This window comes from Paralichthys olivaceus, chromosome 5 (assembly GCF_024713975.1).
Source record: "Paralichthys olivaceus isolate ysfri-2021 chromosome 5, ASM2471397v2, whole genome shotgun sequence".
Classification (NCBI taxonomy): domain Eukaryota; kingdom Metazoa; phylum Chordata; class Actinopteri; order Pleuronectiformes; family Paralichthyidae; genus Paralichthys; species Paralichthys olivaceus.
In genome coordinates, this window is record NC_091097.1 from 8,494,036 (window position 1) to 8,512,239 (window position 18,204).

Sequence of the window (18,204 nt, forward strand, 5' to 3'; positions counted from 1 at the left end):
TCAAAACAATCCCTGTGACTGATCTCAATCTGTTATGTTTTGTCTGATGGACCACTTATTACATAGTAGTTTCAAGATGGCACACAACAACTGCTGCAAAAAAAACAAAAACTCACACTGTCAAGGCAAAGGATCCACCCAGTCCTTACACAAGTACTATTTTTTAGTCTGAAAACATCTGGTGGAAAATCCGCCTCTGTCATTTCAAACCTCTCATGGATGGAGAGACAAGACCTGAAACGAGGACAGGCAGGCAGGAAGAGGAGCACCCTTGTGGCTTCACTGAGGCATGTGCATGCAAAATGTATGGTTTCGCTCTCTCTCTCTCTCTCTCTCTCTCTTCATCCGCGCCTCACTTCCCCGACTCTGCCTGCATCCTCCCTGCTTCGTGACTGAGCTGGTGGGAGAAGCCTGTTCAGCATTACAGCCAGCTGAAGGTGCTAATGGTGTTTGGCTGCAGAACAGACAGTGTCCTTTCACTTCAGCTAATTCCGCCATCTCTGTCCAGCTCTGCCTTTTCAGACTTCTCACCCTCTCCGACTGATTTTCTCCTCTTCTCTCACTTTTCTTATCTTTCCACTGGTGAGCAACATGGACATTGATCTGTATGTTATTCCCAAACTGCTGGTCCAGCACGGGGCATTTAACATCCAGGACAATAGGCAGTATTTAGTGAGAGATATGTCCAAGTGCTGCAAGGGCTAGAGCCTGACAATTTTTACAGAACAATTCATACAGAAAAGATATGTATCCATGTAAAAAAATATTTATGTAAATAAGGTCAAATTATATAAGTTTAAAAAGAGATATTATTTATCACTAGAATGCCACACTAAGTAGAGTGCATACCTCCTCCAAGGCCCTTTATGACACCTCATTTAAATTCACAAGATTGAATTGTTTATATGGCTCATAAATGTCAGTCACCGAAATATGTTGAAAAACGCCAATCATGACAATGACAATATAAAACAAAGTTTAAAAAAAAACATTTTCCTGGAGCCCTCCTCTGGTATTGGAAATATTTTTCCCGCATCGGCCCCCAAACATCCATATCCCTTATTACCCACAGGGTCTAAAAAGATCAATAAGTCATTTTTGTGACCATGAATGTCCTGTAGATGTGATCTATGATATAAGTGCTGAATTTTGTTCTCCTGTAACTAGCAACGAACAAGCTTGTTTCGCAAAAAATACCCAAACTAAAGACTCATTCTCTTCTTAATTATCTAAATTAGTTTTCTTATTTAAAAGAACACCTCAAGAGCGGACAGCTCAACAAAATCTTCTCCTTTGAGAAGCCTTATTTATAAACAAACTGTCGTCTACCAAGAATTAACTTGAAGTTTTCAGTGTCACGCTTGAATTTAAAAACACAATCCAACTTTAACAGCTATAAACGTTTCGGATGTGATGCTTTCGGAATCCACAATCTCTGTTGTAAGCTCTGAATTAGTTTAATTGAGATTCTTGTGTTTATTTTCGGAGCGTGCTGTGTTCCACCCACACCTCTTGGCAACCACCAACCTGCTGACAATCACATTCGCACACACTGACCTCGATTCTCCTTGATTACCAAACCGACCTTCCAGTCGCATGTCTAACCTTTTCACACATTCATACAAATCATGCACTCAGAGTAAGGACTACCGCTCAGAGACAAGCATGCACACAGACATGCACATTTTTCCCTCTATCCCCGTGTGGACAACTAAGTGGGCTAAATGTCTTATTTGAACTCTGCTCTAAATGTAACCTAAATCCTCGAACATGGCCTTAACCTTCAAAAAGCAACCTGGACCCATGGGGACGTAAATCTTGTTGGTTAGTGTGTATTCAGCCACCAGGACTTTAAAAAGAATCTCACACATCAAGAGAAAATAAAATTGGATTCTAGTTTTAGAGACTGTGAGTGAACACACTTCTGCCTCCATCTAAAAAAGGGCTCCTGATAACGAGTGCTCCTCTCACACACCCTGCGAGAGGTGTTGACAACTGGGTCACCCTGGGCTTAGAAGTTGTACCCACTCACTCAGACTGACCTGCTCTGTCTGTTCAGGCTAATTGGAATCTACCATTACACATACAATAGCATTAATAAGAAATAAGGTGGTGAAATAGAAAGGACATAGACTTAAGCTTACCCGTTTTATCTCACTTATTAAGACATATATTTTCAAAAAGGTTTTTACCATGTGATGTCTCTTGCTTTAATAATCTATATCTTTATTTCTATTATTATAATTATAATTATTAATAATTGTATTTTTTGTTTGTTGTAAAGAACTTGGTTAATTGTTTTTGAAAAGGGCTATACAAATAAAGTTATGATTATCATTATAATTATTATTATTTAAAAACTTTTGCTTTTTGTGCTTTCAATGTTTTTTTAATTCCAGATGAAGTTGTGTCAGTGGCTGTTTTTAAAATATAAATGTATATCAGCTGCCGATTAGATTGAAAAAATCTTACATCAAGACTTTAAGAGGTCATATGTCAGAGTATCCTTCAGCTGACCATCCAGGACAGGTCCTACCACAGGATGACAACCAAACTTGGAGTCAGCATAGTCCTTGGCCAATCAAAGGCATGAAACGACGGACATGTTATCAAAAACGACTGGCAGTCTAGTACAAACTAAACATAAAGAAACTAATAGTTCTGTTTTTCAAAGGGATGTGCAAGTTGAACCACATGAATTCTACTGTGCTGAGAGGATGTGGGCTTTTCAGCACTTGTTTTGTAACTGCTTTGACTTTATCGACTCCTCCTGACTTATTTTCCCTCCGTCTGTGTTGTGAAGGTGCTTTCTTCTCGCTGAGAGGCTCAGCTGGAGCTGCAGCTGCCACAGAATCAGAAATGAACATGAGTAGGTGGAAATAATATTCACTTATAGTTCAGCATTGGCCAGGATCAACTGTCACACTGGGTTGCTCACATACAAAGCTCATATGGTTGCAGAGGCTGGATTTGGGAGGTTATTTTTATTGACTGACAGCACTAGCTACAAATCTTACATTTCAGTTTTTGTAGTAAATTCTGGTGTATGCACATTTTAAAATGTTTGCTTTTGTTATTATATCAGTAATTGCAGATGCATTCATATGGAGGGCCAAACTTTTTTTTATTCAACTTTTTATTTTATTCCATATTTGCTATTTAGTTAAGCTACTACCTGAAGCAACTTTTGCATTACTCTGTAAAATAGATACAATTAAATATGATGAAGGTTCAACTTTAAGAAAATGGGTATTTCCAAACTTGGAATTTGACTACACTTAATTTTTATCTAGAAAATCTACATCGTGACCTCCACCTCTGTTATCACGGTCTAATGCATTTCTCCCTCCCTTATTTTCCTAGCTCCAGGGGAGAGCTGATAGCACAGTATCACATTCCACAGTGTAAAATCAGGTTCTGTCTCTCTCAAGACCCCTACAAAGAACACACATGAAATCCCTCATTTCAAAGTCACAGCAAAGCCCAGCCTGGTTCCCCCTCCAGAGAAGACATAAATATACAAACTGATAGACAGAACATTCAACTTGCTGGGCTCTGGCAGAGCCAAGGCACAGAGCAGATAGAAAACTGGGATTTCATGAGACCCGTGCGACAAATCCTCCAGACCCCAAAACGCAGATCTTCTTCCATAAGCTGAGTAAAAGCCATCCTTTGTCAGTAACTTCACGTACTGTGCTGTGCTGCAAACATACAGTAGAGAGACCATGTAGACACGTGCAGTGTCCACAAGAGATGAACACACAACACAAATGACACTGACACACACACATAAAGCTATCTCTGTGCCAACATGCATAGGACATTCTAGGAGTGAGTGCGCGTGCATGAGTTTACAGTATTAGTGGAATGTGTGAGTGACATGTCCGTGCTTGTACTGTAACCTGCAGAAAGACACCCTGCGGCAATGCACACTAGGTCACAGGCAGCATGAATGAGGACACAATGGCACGACAAGCAGCTTGACATCTTTAAAACAAGCAGATGGCCTCAGTCACATCTGTGCAGGATTTGAGATCAACAGTTGCTCATATGGAGAAGGAAAGTGAGAAGTCTGGGGTCTTTTTGGTTCCATGTCAAGTTCAGGTGTCGTGATTTAAGAACGGCTCATCAATAAAGGTGCATGAGGTGTGTGCAGCCACTGCAGATAAACACCAAACTGACAACCCTGTGGTGCATTCATGTCCGAGAAGATGATGGACTAGCAAAACTGCAACTAATGGTAGACAGAAACTGAAAATTTAAAAATAAAACCCAATGCATGTATGTAGAAGGTTAACCCACATATCTTTTATTATTAGTAAAATATTATCAGTCAGTCATTGAACCAGACATGACAATTTAATTGTTGTATTGTAGGCTACATACTCAGCTCATGAGCTAACAGCCCAAAATTTCCTCATCTCCTGCCATCTGTGCCAGGCCAAGGAGAAAAATGACACCATCTGTGGATCAGCATTGGCTACAATCAACCATAGTGGCAAAAAGAAATACAGAATAGCCCTGCAGACAACAAGCCTCTTCATGCACACTGGCCCAAGGCGTTCATTCATATCCATGATATGATCTACGGTTTCAGTCACAATAGAACTTTAAAAAAAGAATATAGTTAGAAGTTCATTCAGATCTTGTTGCTGCAGCCACACATTAGAAAGTTCATCATGTCATCACATTTTTGCAGCAAGATTTCTCAGGATGACTTTTGCACAATGCATCATGCACTTTGCATCACTTTGCACCAGTCTGAGCCAAGCTTGTGTCTGTGAGGCTTCACTTCACTACAGCAATGCTCAGAGCCAAAACAGGAAGTCAGCCTGGTAAAATGCCAGAAGTGACCATGCTAAAGTCCTCATGATTTACAGTGATCACCATCTCAGTTTAGCATGAGCATTCTGATATAAAGCCTTGACTAAGAAGAAAATAGTGCCCATGAACGTGCTCCTTCTTTCTGTGGATTATCACTTAAAAAGCTTAAATTTAACTGACAACACAAACCTAAAAAAAAAAATGATGACAAATAAAAGCAGACATTCAATGCCGACAATACTATTTAAATAATTTCAATGGACGTTGTTACAGTTAGAAAATACGCATCTCTACTTGTTATGTGACTGAAAACGGCAACGTGATCATATTTTAATCTCATGAGATCAACAGCAACGTGAAAATGCTGCAGGTTTTTTTTCTGATTTTTAATACCTTGGAGCAAAAAACAGGATTGTGTGTTGTTTGTCATTCAGAGTGGGTGTATACATCATTCACAGTGGGAGAATGATGAATTGAGCCCACGATTACAAAAAGTATAAGTAGGTTGAGCTTGGTGGATGACAGCATCTTGACGCAGTGCAAGGTTACACGGAACACAAGCGTGGAAAGCACACAATGAAAAGATGAAAGCAAATTCAGCAAGAGGGAGCAGCAAGAGCCCTGAAACAACACCGGCAACCACTCTGGCATGGGAGGAAAAATGTAGAAACCACAAAGTGCAAGATAACCAGAGTTTTTTTCTCTCCAGTAGCTCTAAAAGAAAAGTCTCTGCTCGAGTCTATGGGAATTCGAACCTCCAAACACAACCTCATACACTGCTCTTGCATAACCACTGAATTTGACCTGTGGTGATATATGACCAAAAAGTGCAGCAGTACGTGTGTAGTTACAGAGCAAACCTTGCAGAATATGCAACACGCACAAATACTGCATCACCTAATAATGTCTGTGATGGGTTAACATCTCACCAGCTCTGACATGCCTCGATGCAAATCCACCCACAAGGTCAGATGGTCAGAAAGTGCATCCCTTCCTTCCTTCTTCCTGCAGTTCTCTGGCCTCATATTCTCTCAGGACGCAGTTGTCAAGGGGTTTCAGTGAGGAAAGCTGCTATGGTGCTGTCCAATGGAGGCTGCTATATTTATTCAGCATTAACATTCACTACTGTCACTTTCTATACCGTAGAGGCTGCGACTGAAAATAACCACACACACACACACACACACACACACACACACACACACACACACACACACACACACACACACACACACACACACACACACACACACACACACACACACACACACACACACACACACACACACACACACACACAGTCCTTATCCATCCATCACACTGTTCCTTCTTTAATTGTTCTCTCCTTGTACAGATCTCAGGCACAGAGATAACTGCACCAGACCACCCTGGCAGCAGGAGGAGGAACAGAAGAAAGAAATTATATGGACATGAAGACAGTGGGCTCCCTCCTGCAGGGTCAAGACTAACAGACTGTCTGTTTGAGGAAATAACAAAAGACTGTAGAGGAGATTACACGTCTTCCTACCTTTTTTACTCTTTTGATTTAAGATGCATTTTAAAAGAAATTTAAAAGAGACAAACTTGGCTCCTTGCTTTCCCATCAGTGGGATTAGGGGAAGACAAGGGATTCACTGTGATGTCTGTAATGTATCAAGATTTGAAACCTGAGGCTCAGAGAAAGAGTTCCCAATCCCACTTTATACCATCCATCCATTATCGGTGCCGTCTCTCCTTTGAGGGTCTTTGGGGAAATGGAGCCAATCCCAGCTGACATTGGGTGGGAGGCGTTGTACACCCTGGGCAGGTCTCCAGTATAACGGGGCCGACATACAAAGAGAAACAACCATTCAAGCTCACACTTACACTTTAAAACATCTTCAATTAACCTAACCCCAATCTGCATATAGGAGGAAGTCAGATTACCCAGAGAAAACTTACACAAACACAGGGAGAATATGCAAACAGGGATTTGAACCAGAAACCTTCTTGCTGTAATGCAACTGTGCCTACCACCTGCATCAACCCCACCCTATACAAGTGCAGCCTATAGGGGAAAATGTTCACACACTAAAATCAATAGGTGACACCGTGACTTTTCAGTTCTAAATGACGTGAGAAGTGCTCCAGCGAAAAATGACAGGAGAGCAAAACATGAGGCAGAAAGAGTTTCTGATTGAGTGACTCGCTCGTTTTCTGGTGGAGCCGTTCTCCACTTCGGATGAGTAAGTTTGCAAAAAAAAAAAAATTTCTCTTTTTTTCTTTACAAGACGGTTGAAAAGTGAACACGAATATGACTGTGCAGAAGCAAAAAATGTAATGTTTGCTGCTGCTGATGATTCATTTGTTCTGATGTTTACAGATTCTGTACACGTACGGTGAGTGAGTTTGGAGAAGAGCTAACAGTCTCTGAAAGGACTATAAGTTCATGTTGCTGAGATATATTCTGTTATCAGTCATGCTGGAAAGCATTCAGTGAGTGTACTGAAGATTATCTTGTATTACTGGAAGTTTTACCACTATAGTTGTTTATTCCCCGGGTTTGTAAATGAACTGATTTACTGACTCAGGAACAGTTTTATGGCACTCAAGCTTAAGATTCCTGTCACTGCATTAGATGGGCTGATGCATCTCAGATAGGGATATTACAGTAACAGAGACCTGAGAAATCTTTTGGATGATTTGAATAATGAGCTATTATTTAAATTGAGACTGTCTGAAGTTGTGGAAAGGCTTATGAAAATTGCACACCCCAAATTATGAGTGGTCAGGAAATAAAGATCCCTGGAAATATTCCATCCTGTGTCATTCAGACAGGATGTACAATCAAGTTGTGACACAGAATTCAAATGTACAAGAAACTTTTTCATTTCTTTGTCATGATTTCAAAATGTTTCATCACCCTTAGTCACACAGCGCTCCTCTGACTGCATGGTTACATCCATTTCCTGTCTCACTGCGCATCGATAAAGGGAAAAAAATGACTCGTGTTTTACAGACAGTAAAAACATGTCAGAGCAAAGCCAGGTGAAGCGGCTGTCACTGACATATTGTTCTGTTCATCAATCAGACCCCTGTTCCCAGGGCTGACATGAACCTAGGAAACATCCAGCCTGACAAATCTGAATATTACTCACCTTACTTATGTCCTTGAGATGACAACAGCTCTTCTGGGAGAGGCAAGTTCATCACACAAGACTCTGAATACTGTGTCATCGCTTGTTCAAACCAAAGTCCTGACCAGGCTATTGTGCTCAAATATTTGTCCCTGTCACGAGGACCACACACACACACACACACACACACACACACACACACACACACACACACACACACACACACACACACACACACACACACACACACACACACACACACACACACACACACACACACACACACACACACACACACACACACTGCAGTGCCATCACTGCTGCACCCCTCCCGCAAGGATCATCAAGATAAGGCATTACCCAAAATACACCCTGGTGTTGTCCAATCAAATCAATTGTTCTTGTTTCAAGGAACTCTTTTTGACTGGGGCCCAATTTGACACATGGCTAATTGAGGTTCCAGCTCAAGTCGTTATCCTTTAAGGGAATAAAGGAGGATGAAGGACTTGGAGGCAGCCTTGGTAAATGCCACCCCCATGAAACAGCAGATGGAAAGCCGCAAGGACAAAGTAAACTCTATTGGTCTGTGGGGAAAGTCAATTACACCAAATCCTTGACAGAGCTGTGGGAGTACTTTGCTGTTTGCTAAAGTTTCTCCAACTATTGGTCTTATATTTGACATCTTTATTCAACACTTGCTCTGTGGACTGGCTGGAGTCACTAGTTGATAGAATAAAGATGATCTGGGAAGCACTCAAACTTAATGTTCTGGACCTGGTAATCTTCCTTTGAGGAGCCAGGGTTGAGCCTGACTGAGAGCACGAGGACGCTGCACACCCACCTACACCTGCGACCTACACCCATTGGACGGTACTAGCTGTCAGTTACATAGTATCCATGCCCCAATGCATACAGTGTTTTATTGTTTTGTTATTTGGCTTTAAATGAGACCATAATTTACAAAATTAGTTTGTCACCAGTGGATTTGCCCTCTGCTGGTCATTAGACAGGGTTCCAGCACTTCCGCATTGGCCTCACTTTCCGGACTCGCAAACTACGTCCCTTTTTATATACAGTCGATGGTAGCAAAACTTTTATATTTTAACTTGTTTTTAATTGATCTATTATTGTATTACATAGTTTAAATTATTTATACATTGTTTATGATATTATTACAGTTTCTTTTATCATTGTGCTACTATTATTGTAGTCTGATTATGATTGATATTGTACATGATGTAGAATAAAGAGAGAAAATTCTGTTACTTGTCTATTTTTGCAGAATGTGTTTAAAATTAATCTCCCAAAAACTCAGATTTTCCATATCTCTAATAAACACTCAAAGTATGATTCTGATGTTTTTGACTTTTCCCTCTCCCCAGATTCTTTGTCTTTTCCATCTGTGATTCAGCCTTGAGTTGAAAACACATCTTCGAGAGACAAGAGAGAGTCTATAAAATAACCTTGAAATAAAAAGCTAAACAAATACATTAAAAAAATGCAAAGCTCACAGCTCTTCTTTATTTAGATGCTGATCAGTTGTTCTAGGAATGCTTTTGGGGCTCTTGAGCTCAGTGTCTCTCTGTGGGTGATTGACCTTAATGAAAGTATCGATGGTGTCTGCTGTCCGTTCGACATTGAGCTGTGGATTCAAACACAACGAGGCCTCTTCGAGATGTTTGTATTTTGCAGATTGCTGCTTTGAGAGAATCAGCCAAGAGAGCAAGCGATGATTCAGCAGCCCCAGACGCCTGTAATCACTACTTCACATCTTCTGCTGCCTCCTTTTCAACGCAGTGCAGATCTCTGTTTTCCAAAAATATCAGAGCATGCAGCAGTATGCTGCTGCAGGAGAAATGGGAATCACTTGTGCTCTTAAAAATTCTTAAAACAGAAGTGCAATTTAACTAAACTTCGGTGATCTCTACCCATGATCCATTACCTTATATTAAATTTCTGGAGGGAGCTCTTACTTTGCATGAAGCCTGTGATGAGAGCAGTGAGGTGTGAATAGGCCCTTATTCCAATTCTCATCACCACCACATCGTCATCATCATCATCAACTGTGACAATCCCACAACATGTAATCAGCGTTATTTGTTCAGGCTTGTACTGCAGCGTCCTCAGTCCTCGAGGGGGATCAGCCAAATCTTACTTTAGGGAAACAACAGCCAGGAGCAGAGGCAGCCTGACAGGGATCCATCAGAGGGCAGAAATCTGTGCTTATGTCTGACAGATCCCCTGAAGCCGAATCTCTATCCAGGTGTCAGACAGGTTTCAAGCAAACCTTTGAAATACCACAGAGAAGCATCGCAAATTAGGACTTTTGAATAGAAGGCCTAGAAGTACAAACCAATGTCTGCACCAGAAAAAATTAGTCTTGTTGTACTGCAAATTGCATTTTATACAAATTGCATATAATGGTAGTTTTGATCTTTAATCTGTTTATTTCTGCTGAATTGCTGCGTAAGATAAAAAATACTTGACACTGTTTAAATGCAGTTTGTAAATGTTTTTAATGTGTTTATTTATAAAATATACTACCTTGTGCTCTAGGGTCTTGTGTTGGGCATATTTTACAGTTTTTCAGTTCACCAGACGTTTGTTAGTTGTAGCCCTAAAACAAAAACAGCCTAAAAAATACAGAGCAACAACACGTCGGAATGAATTTAGAGGCTGTAAATGATGGATGTTTCAGATTCTGCACATCTGCCAATCTTTCCAAGCAAAATTAACTTAACCATCAGCTTATGTGTTCTTTAAAGACAAAGTATTTCCACATCAAGTGAGTTTAAACACTGAGTGATCAAAAAGCTTGGGACAGAATCATTTCTATATATGTGAAGTTTAAATACTCTCCTTATAGAGTCGTGTTGTGTGCTCACAGTGTTCATTTGGGATATTTTTATTCATGACGACATATGAGGAGGAAAAAATCGACAATGGCTGTAAGCTTACTAGAGCAAGCTGTAACACGCTTAGCCTCTTATTTGTACAAGGTTTCTCGACTGTCACAGTGTGCAACGACTGTCCCTGCCTGCTCTCCAAGTTCACTGTGTGCGTGCGTGTGTGTGTGTGTACAATGCATGTGCCTTTCCTCCCAGCGCTCATTGTGGCTAAGTGAGTTAGTTTTGAGCTAGTTTTCTCCTCATTTTGGGAATTTAACAGCACATAACTATCGTCTATCCCTTAATGTGACCCGCACAGACGTGATCACTGTGAGCAGTTTCTACTACACCCAGGGGCTCATGAAGGAGATTTGAATTCTGCATTGAAAGTCAAACAACATGCCCGGCAGAAGAAGTCGGCTCTCAGCTTCTGTTTGCACATGTCTGTATGTGAGTACATACACAGACGCATACAGACGTTTACATACTTTTTATGCATGTGAAGAAAGAACTCACGTGAGTTTGGAGAAAAGTATAAACAGACAGTTAACGTCATGGTTCAAATTGGTGGCCAAATCTTTAGCATTAATGCTTTTATGACAAAGTGGACCCTCAGTCACCATAACACCCGGGGGGACAGATTCTCAAGAAGACAATGAAAGTTGTCACAGTGCAAGAACCATCCTGGAATGATCCCTGGAACATAAAAAGACATTAATGGCCTGGTCATCATCCAAGATATCAATGTTAATGAACCCCGAGTGGGATGAACTTGAATCCACCATAAAAAGGACTATTCACCCATTAACCAAAGTCAGTCATGCGTGTGTGTTCACTAGTCAGCTTTAACAAAGGGAACCTACAGTGTCCCTTTGTTAAAGCGGACCTCTGTTGCTGCTGTTATCAGGGCCAGAGGTGGTCATACTGAGCTGTTTTTCAGAGAGGATGACTTTCAGATTGGAACCATTTCAGTGCCTGTGCTAATCTGACATCACAGTTTGTGGCCAGTTTGGATGTGGCAGAACGCTTCATGTTACCAGAGGCTGAACAGAAGATGCAAGTGAACCACAATCACATCTGATTTCTGCTATTAAAGCCAGGATTTTCTCTCCACCAGGAAACAGGGCGGGCTTCACAAACTCTCCTTCACACTTCAGATGCCAGAACTAAATCTAAGAATCACAACCTGAAGAGCAAAACCTCAAAAGGCAAAGTATCACCTATACTAATTTCCTCCTCTCAGATGTTCTCATTTTCACTGGCTCAAAGAGGTTTTTCGCTCTCTGTCGACAGGATTCACTCCAGTAGGAGCCATTTGTTCGTGTCAGCCCCTTAATAAGCATCCATGTACATTCCTGAGCTGATGAGGGGTCACACTGGGTCACACTAGCTCAAATCTATTATATGAGGTCATGAATGAGAGGGTGAATTGATATCATGCCAATCACTGAGGAGGAGTGCAGAGGTGAATTGAAGAGCATGTGATCTTTATTGATCCTCATCCCCAATGGCCATTAACAATGTTATATCACTGAGGCAACACTGACTTTTAAACTCATTTTAACACAACCATGACCTCTATTTTTTTTTTAGCAGAACTCTGAAAATAAAAGCTTGGCTGTTTCGACTGCAGCTGAGGTTAAGGACTACACAGACCAAAGAAGACAAAGGAAAAAGGACAAATGCAAAGAGGGGCAAATCCTTAGAGAATCTGTTTAGGTGGGAAATTGTTAAAACCTTAAATTTTTGGTAAAAAATGTGTTTGCTCCAGTTTCTCTAGTTATGCTGGTTGTCACTTCCCTCCACCCAGCAGCCAGGCTGGAGCCGGCCTTGCAGCTGTCCACAGTCCAGCATTACATAACAAGGCTGCTTCACAAACAACCCCCCCTCTAGCCACTCTGCGGGCTCTCCATCACGACACTGTCACCCCAATGAGGAAATGACCAGAGAACAAGGTTGGATGGCCGCTGAAGGGACGGACGTACAAATTCATCTCTTGCAAGATTTGAGGGCCAAGTGACGAGGTAATGCAGCGGTGTGTTTGCTCCTTTGCTTCTCCAATCACTTGGACCCTAAGCCCCTTCCCCTTTTAAAGCTCCACTCAAAACACGCACACATTGCAAAATACGCACACATTGCAAAACACGCACACATTGCAAAACACGCACACATTGCAAAGTGCTTCTCAAGGGTACGTGCATGTACTGGTGCTTGAGCATGAACCCAGGTCTGCATAAGGACTGACCCAGTTTCCCACCAGGCTCTGTTTTGAACTTGGTGTTTGTCGTGACTGCAGGGGCGTTGTGTTTAATGCTCAAGCTTGTTCTACGAGACCATCATGTGATTAACATTAGACAAATAAACTACAGCGACATTTGCAAACTGGATATGGCCAAGGGAGTTTTATTCACATAACCTTCACTGAGAAGGGAGGGATGTTGAGGAGTGGATTAAGATTCAAACAAAAACTGGCAGTTAAAAAGTTTTTTATAGCTCTCAGTGTTGCTTAAAGAGCGGAAACATAAAATAAGAGGATTCCAGAAACTGTGCAAAAAGAGTTTCCTGTGCCTCATCAGTCTTCTAAATAACCAAGCTTTCACTTTATTAGTTGGAAGAGCCTCGCGGATGTGGTTGCACCTCTCAAAAGAAAGAATAACGTCTCACCATTACACACAAGTGTAGAGAGACACACTCAAGAGACACGAGGTGAGAAGACGCTCAAATACCTGCAGGAGGCTGATTTGTTAAAATTCCAAATATATCTCACAGGTGAGTTCCCTCCAGTGTGGTACGATCAGCAACAGAAACTATAGCTGCAGGTACAGTACTGGGTTTTCTTTGTGGACATAGACTGATGAATTCATGTTTGGAGCTGTGCCGTCTCTGGTTATTCAAGGATAAGAGACTTTGTGGGATCACTTTCTAACAGCGTATGAACACAGCATTCTGAGGAGACTTGTTTTCAATCACATTTAGACAGAACAATCCCCTCCAGCCTCCTTGTCATGTTCTGCTCATGAGCCTGGCAGAGGTGGACTGATTGTTTTGTGGGGAGAGGGGGGGGGGGGGGGGTTATTTATTTTTTAATATGAATAACAAAGGCTACTCGTATTAGTAAATGCCAAGGAAAAGCCTCGGGAGGAAAACTGTGAATGGGGATTCCACTGAGCTGTCAACACTGCAGACTGTGCATCCATGTATGTAAACGTTGTTGGTGGGAGAGTGCAGTGCTTTTGCTCACATCCACAGGGAATCCAATAAGGTGGGGGGGTGGGGGGGGTTGTGTCGGTTGCTAAGCAAACTAGTTTCTGATTTGACACAACGCAGGTCTCCAGTGCGTCGCACCTACGCAACACTTCTGTCTCCAACCAAGGACCCCATGATGCAGGCAGTAACGCTGACAGATTGCACGGCGTGATGTACAAACAATCTGTTCCTGTGCATTAAAAGGCCCCAAAACAGGACATTAAATCCAATAAGAAAAATGTGCCATGTTCCTTGTGTCAGTATGTGGAAGACCAGTCACTTAACCTCCATTAATGGGGGCCATAATTTGGGCTTGATAATCACACTGGCCATTACTGATAGAGCTGTATGGAGAGAGACGGTCCACAAATCAGGTTTATATGAGGCTTGAGTTTCAAAGCACACACCAAAATCTGTTTTCCTCATTTCACCAAGACCCACTTCTTCTTTTAGAGTTAAAAATGTGACTCTGGGTGTTTAAACTCAACTCTCACCACAGACAATTTCACTAAATCTATAAAAAATATTTTAACTGATGACATTTGTCCCTTTAAACTCTCACTGTAAGAGCAGAAACACTACAGCTCTCTTCTTCTGCAGTGTAACTGTATTATATACAGAGAAAGAGGTGCAGTGACCTGCCAGGCTTCATTTAACCACGCTGCTGTTACACTGGCAGTTAAGATGCTTGTCTGCAGAGTTCAGGAACTTTAATAACTCAGTCTTCTGGATGATTGTTGCAGCACATCTGGTTCACATCATGCCAAAGTGTTCAGCTCATCAGTGAGTTTCATGGGATGGTCCACATGTGAAGCCCAAATAAAGTGGATTTGCTGAATCCTTCATTACTTGATTAGTGCATTATGGTCTATTTCTGTCACCGTGGACTCATCAAGTCTAATTCTGGCTAATGCTCTTATAACTTCTGTGGAGAGTTGTTAGAATAAAAGATTTATTGTCATATTTCTGGGGTGAAAGTGTCTGGAGCCTGGTTTGGGTCACTGCAGGTTTTATTTACTGCTCAGTGTTGCTCTGTTGTGGCTCAGTCTCTTGTCACCTTGAGAATCTTTGACAGGAAGAATGAAGTGTTTCAATCTACCAACCTTCATGATGCCGCAAGGTGCGTTTCCAGCTCCCTGACTCCTCTCGGCGGAATGATCGCGGCTGCCACTCCCGATCCGCGGACTGCCCAGCTCCCTGTACCGTCCGTTGGTGTAAACTCCCTCGGCCCCGCAGCCCTGGGCAGCGGCAGACACCTCCAAGTACGCGCGGGTACCGGCGGGAGGAAGTGCGGTGGCGTCGCCGGTGATCCCCGCCGCGTTGGTAGCACCCTGAGCTGGCGGGGCATGCTCCAAAAAATGTCCCGACACAGCATCTGAAGTGTGTACCCCTGCCATGTTTCCGCCGGTGTTACAGCAAAGCCCTCCCCTCCGCGGAGTAAAAACAGCCCATTTTCTCACGGCACGGCTCGGCGGACTCGCTGGTGTCCGGGGCAAGCTCGTCTCCTTCGCCGGATTCACCACAGTTTGCCCATCACCGCCGGGGAGCGCACGGACTGGTCGAGTTTGGAGCCGGGCAGCGGGCGGTCACATTGAGGCGTCCCACCTTCTCCGAGGAGCTTCTCTGGAGGGGTGAGCTCGGATCGAAGAGAAAAAACAGTGGAAACGCTGAGTGGAGATGAAGGTTTGCTGCTCACAGGTCGAGCTGTCGTCTGCTTGTCCTCGAAAAACGTGTCTGTCTCACCGCGTCCTTCTCTGTGGACTCTCCGCTGCGCGCATCTCCTCGCGTCTCCAACACTTTTGCAGAGCTTCCTCTCTCTCCCCCTTTCTCTCTCCCTCTCTCTCTCATACACTCTATCTTTCTCTCTCTCTCTCTCTCTCTGTCGTGCATCCGCGGGACAAATTCAAGACTGTGAGGGCGCAATCGCAAAGAACCGGCAAGCGCGTGTGCACACACCGGCGCGTGCGTGCACAATCAAAACCACTCTCCGGGGCGCGCAATCCCACGCAAACCGACTATATTTGGAAGTGTGGCTGAGTTTAAGTCAAGTATTTCACCTTTTTTTGCCTCTGCAGTTTTGCTATAGAAAATATCAACATTATCTATAATGTAAAGTGCAGCTTATGAACTGTTCAGCAGACAGTGGGCTCCCCGCAAGAGGGAGCTGGAGGAGGCCTACAGAAAGAGTTGTGAGAATTTAAGTTTTTTTAAGTCTGAGAAATTTAAAATTCTAGTAGTTTCGAGTCAAATCTGAAAGTCACAGCTTGGGAACACTTCATTTCACCACAGACGCAGTACGGAGGCATTTGTCCCCAGTTGCTGTTATGTTTCTTTCTTTTGTTTTGTTATGTCTGAAGAAGAGGGTGGCCTTGGCTGAAACACTGTTTACCCCTGAAACTCCAAAATTGTTTGTGGACTCAAACACTTCAAACAAATCTGCATAGAAATCTGTTGTCTGAAGAATATTCAACTAGTTTTACGACTAAGACAAAATCCAGTGTCCTCCTGGGAAGAAACAAAATGTTGCTGTAAGAGCAGCAGCAGTAGTAGTTAAGCTCTGCACCCCCCTGCTGTCAAGTACAGACTGCTGCTGCAATTTTCACACGCCACCTGCAGGTAAAGTGTGTTACACTCTGTGTCAAATCATTACCTTCATTTTAATCAGTATTATATTTTGTTGTTCGTTACTTACCAGCATTACACAAAATCTACATGATAGATTATCATGAACCTTGACGGAAGGATATGGAATGGATCAGAGAGGAACCCATTACATTTCAGCCCAGATTCGAATCAGAGAGCAGAACAAGGATTTTTTTTTTAACTCTCTTTAACATTGAGAGACAAGGCATTTATGTTTTTGTTTTTTTCTTTTCCCCAGCAAATAATTTGTGGTTCTAGATGAGGAAAATCAGGCTTCATCACGGGACTGATATCTATGAGTTTTTGAAAATGTGTGCGGGGACTGTTGGGCCATTGGCAGAGGTATGCACTCGTATGTGTGCTATTCTAGCTGAGTTTGTTTTTCACTTTCTAGACAAATATGACCCAACACAAACCCTCTGACCATCATACAAGCACATATATAATTAATCATCTTTATTGGAGGCAACATGTCTAGACCAATCAATAAACCAATGAAGGACAGATATGTGCGTGTTTTGTATTTCATTCATTGCATTCTTTTGCCTCTGGCTTGTGCACTCCTAGTATTTTAAGACGTATGGTTTGCCCTCAGTTAAGGTTGAATACAACTTAAAACCAAAATCTACAAAACGAAATGAGCTAAAAAAAACTTCGAAGTTGTACGAGTTTTTGCCTGCAAGCAGCACAAGTGTTAAGCTTGGTGCAGCTGGTACTTAAAGTCACCGCAGGCTGGACTGGAACATGCTTGTCTGTGTTTGCAGGTCTGAAGCTGCACGTTGGCAGGTGCTTTGCAGCCTCCAGGTGATTTAGAGCAGAATTTTACAGAAAAATTATTAATTTAACTTCATTTATTGCATCTTTAAAAAGTTCACAGTACAAACTCAGCAGCTTTATCTTTGAGATTTGAGAGAACACATTTCTTGTAATGATAACCGTAGATGCAGTTTCATCTTTGTTTGACCTTAATGGGCACAGAAGAGACAAATGCTTATAATAAAGCATGTATCTGTCAGTAGAATATGTTTTAAAAGGTTTTCATCTGCCACGTGTTCAGAGGAGACGTTGCAACCAAAGGAGAGCAGATAAACTGACTCTGTAATCTCGCAGTATCACTTTGTTATCAAAGATACAGGGATGCTCTTCCGTCACTTAACCACGCTTACGTATTGAAGACATATCAACAGGAGGAAAGACAAAAAAGAAGAGTCTGCAAAATATACATCCTTGTATTCAGAGATAGTTGAAAAGACTGCACTTGTGCCACATCACTGCGTGGCACCTAACCTCGGCACCCTCTTTTCATTCACCATAAACCTCAGCATCTGCTTGAGCCTCTGAGGGCGAAACGTTTGAAATCAGATCAACTCACATCATTAGACGGGACATGGCCAATAAGCTGGGATAATGCAACCACATTTATAACCCAATGATGAGGCAAATTAAATCACCGCCAATTTGTAGGAAAGTCGTTCTGTACTTTGTAA

The 18,204-nt window shown here is 42.2% G+C and overlaps 1 pseudogene; it reads right to left on the reverse strand.

Moving 5' to 3' along the window:
- Positions 1–3,445: 3,445 nt before the first annotated feature.
- Positions 3,446–18,204, reverse strand: part of LOC109634198 (uncharacterized) — a 37,810-nt pseudogene continuing 23,051 nt past the window's right edge.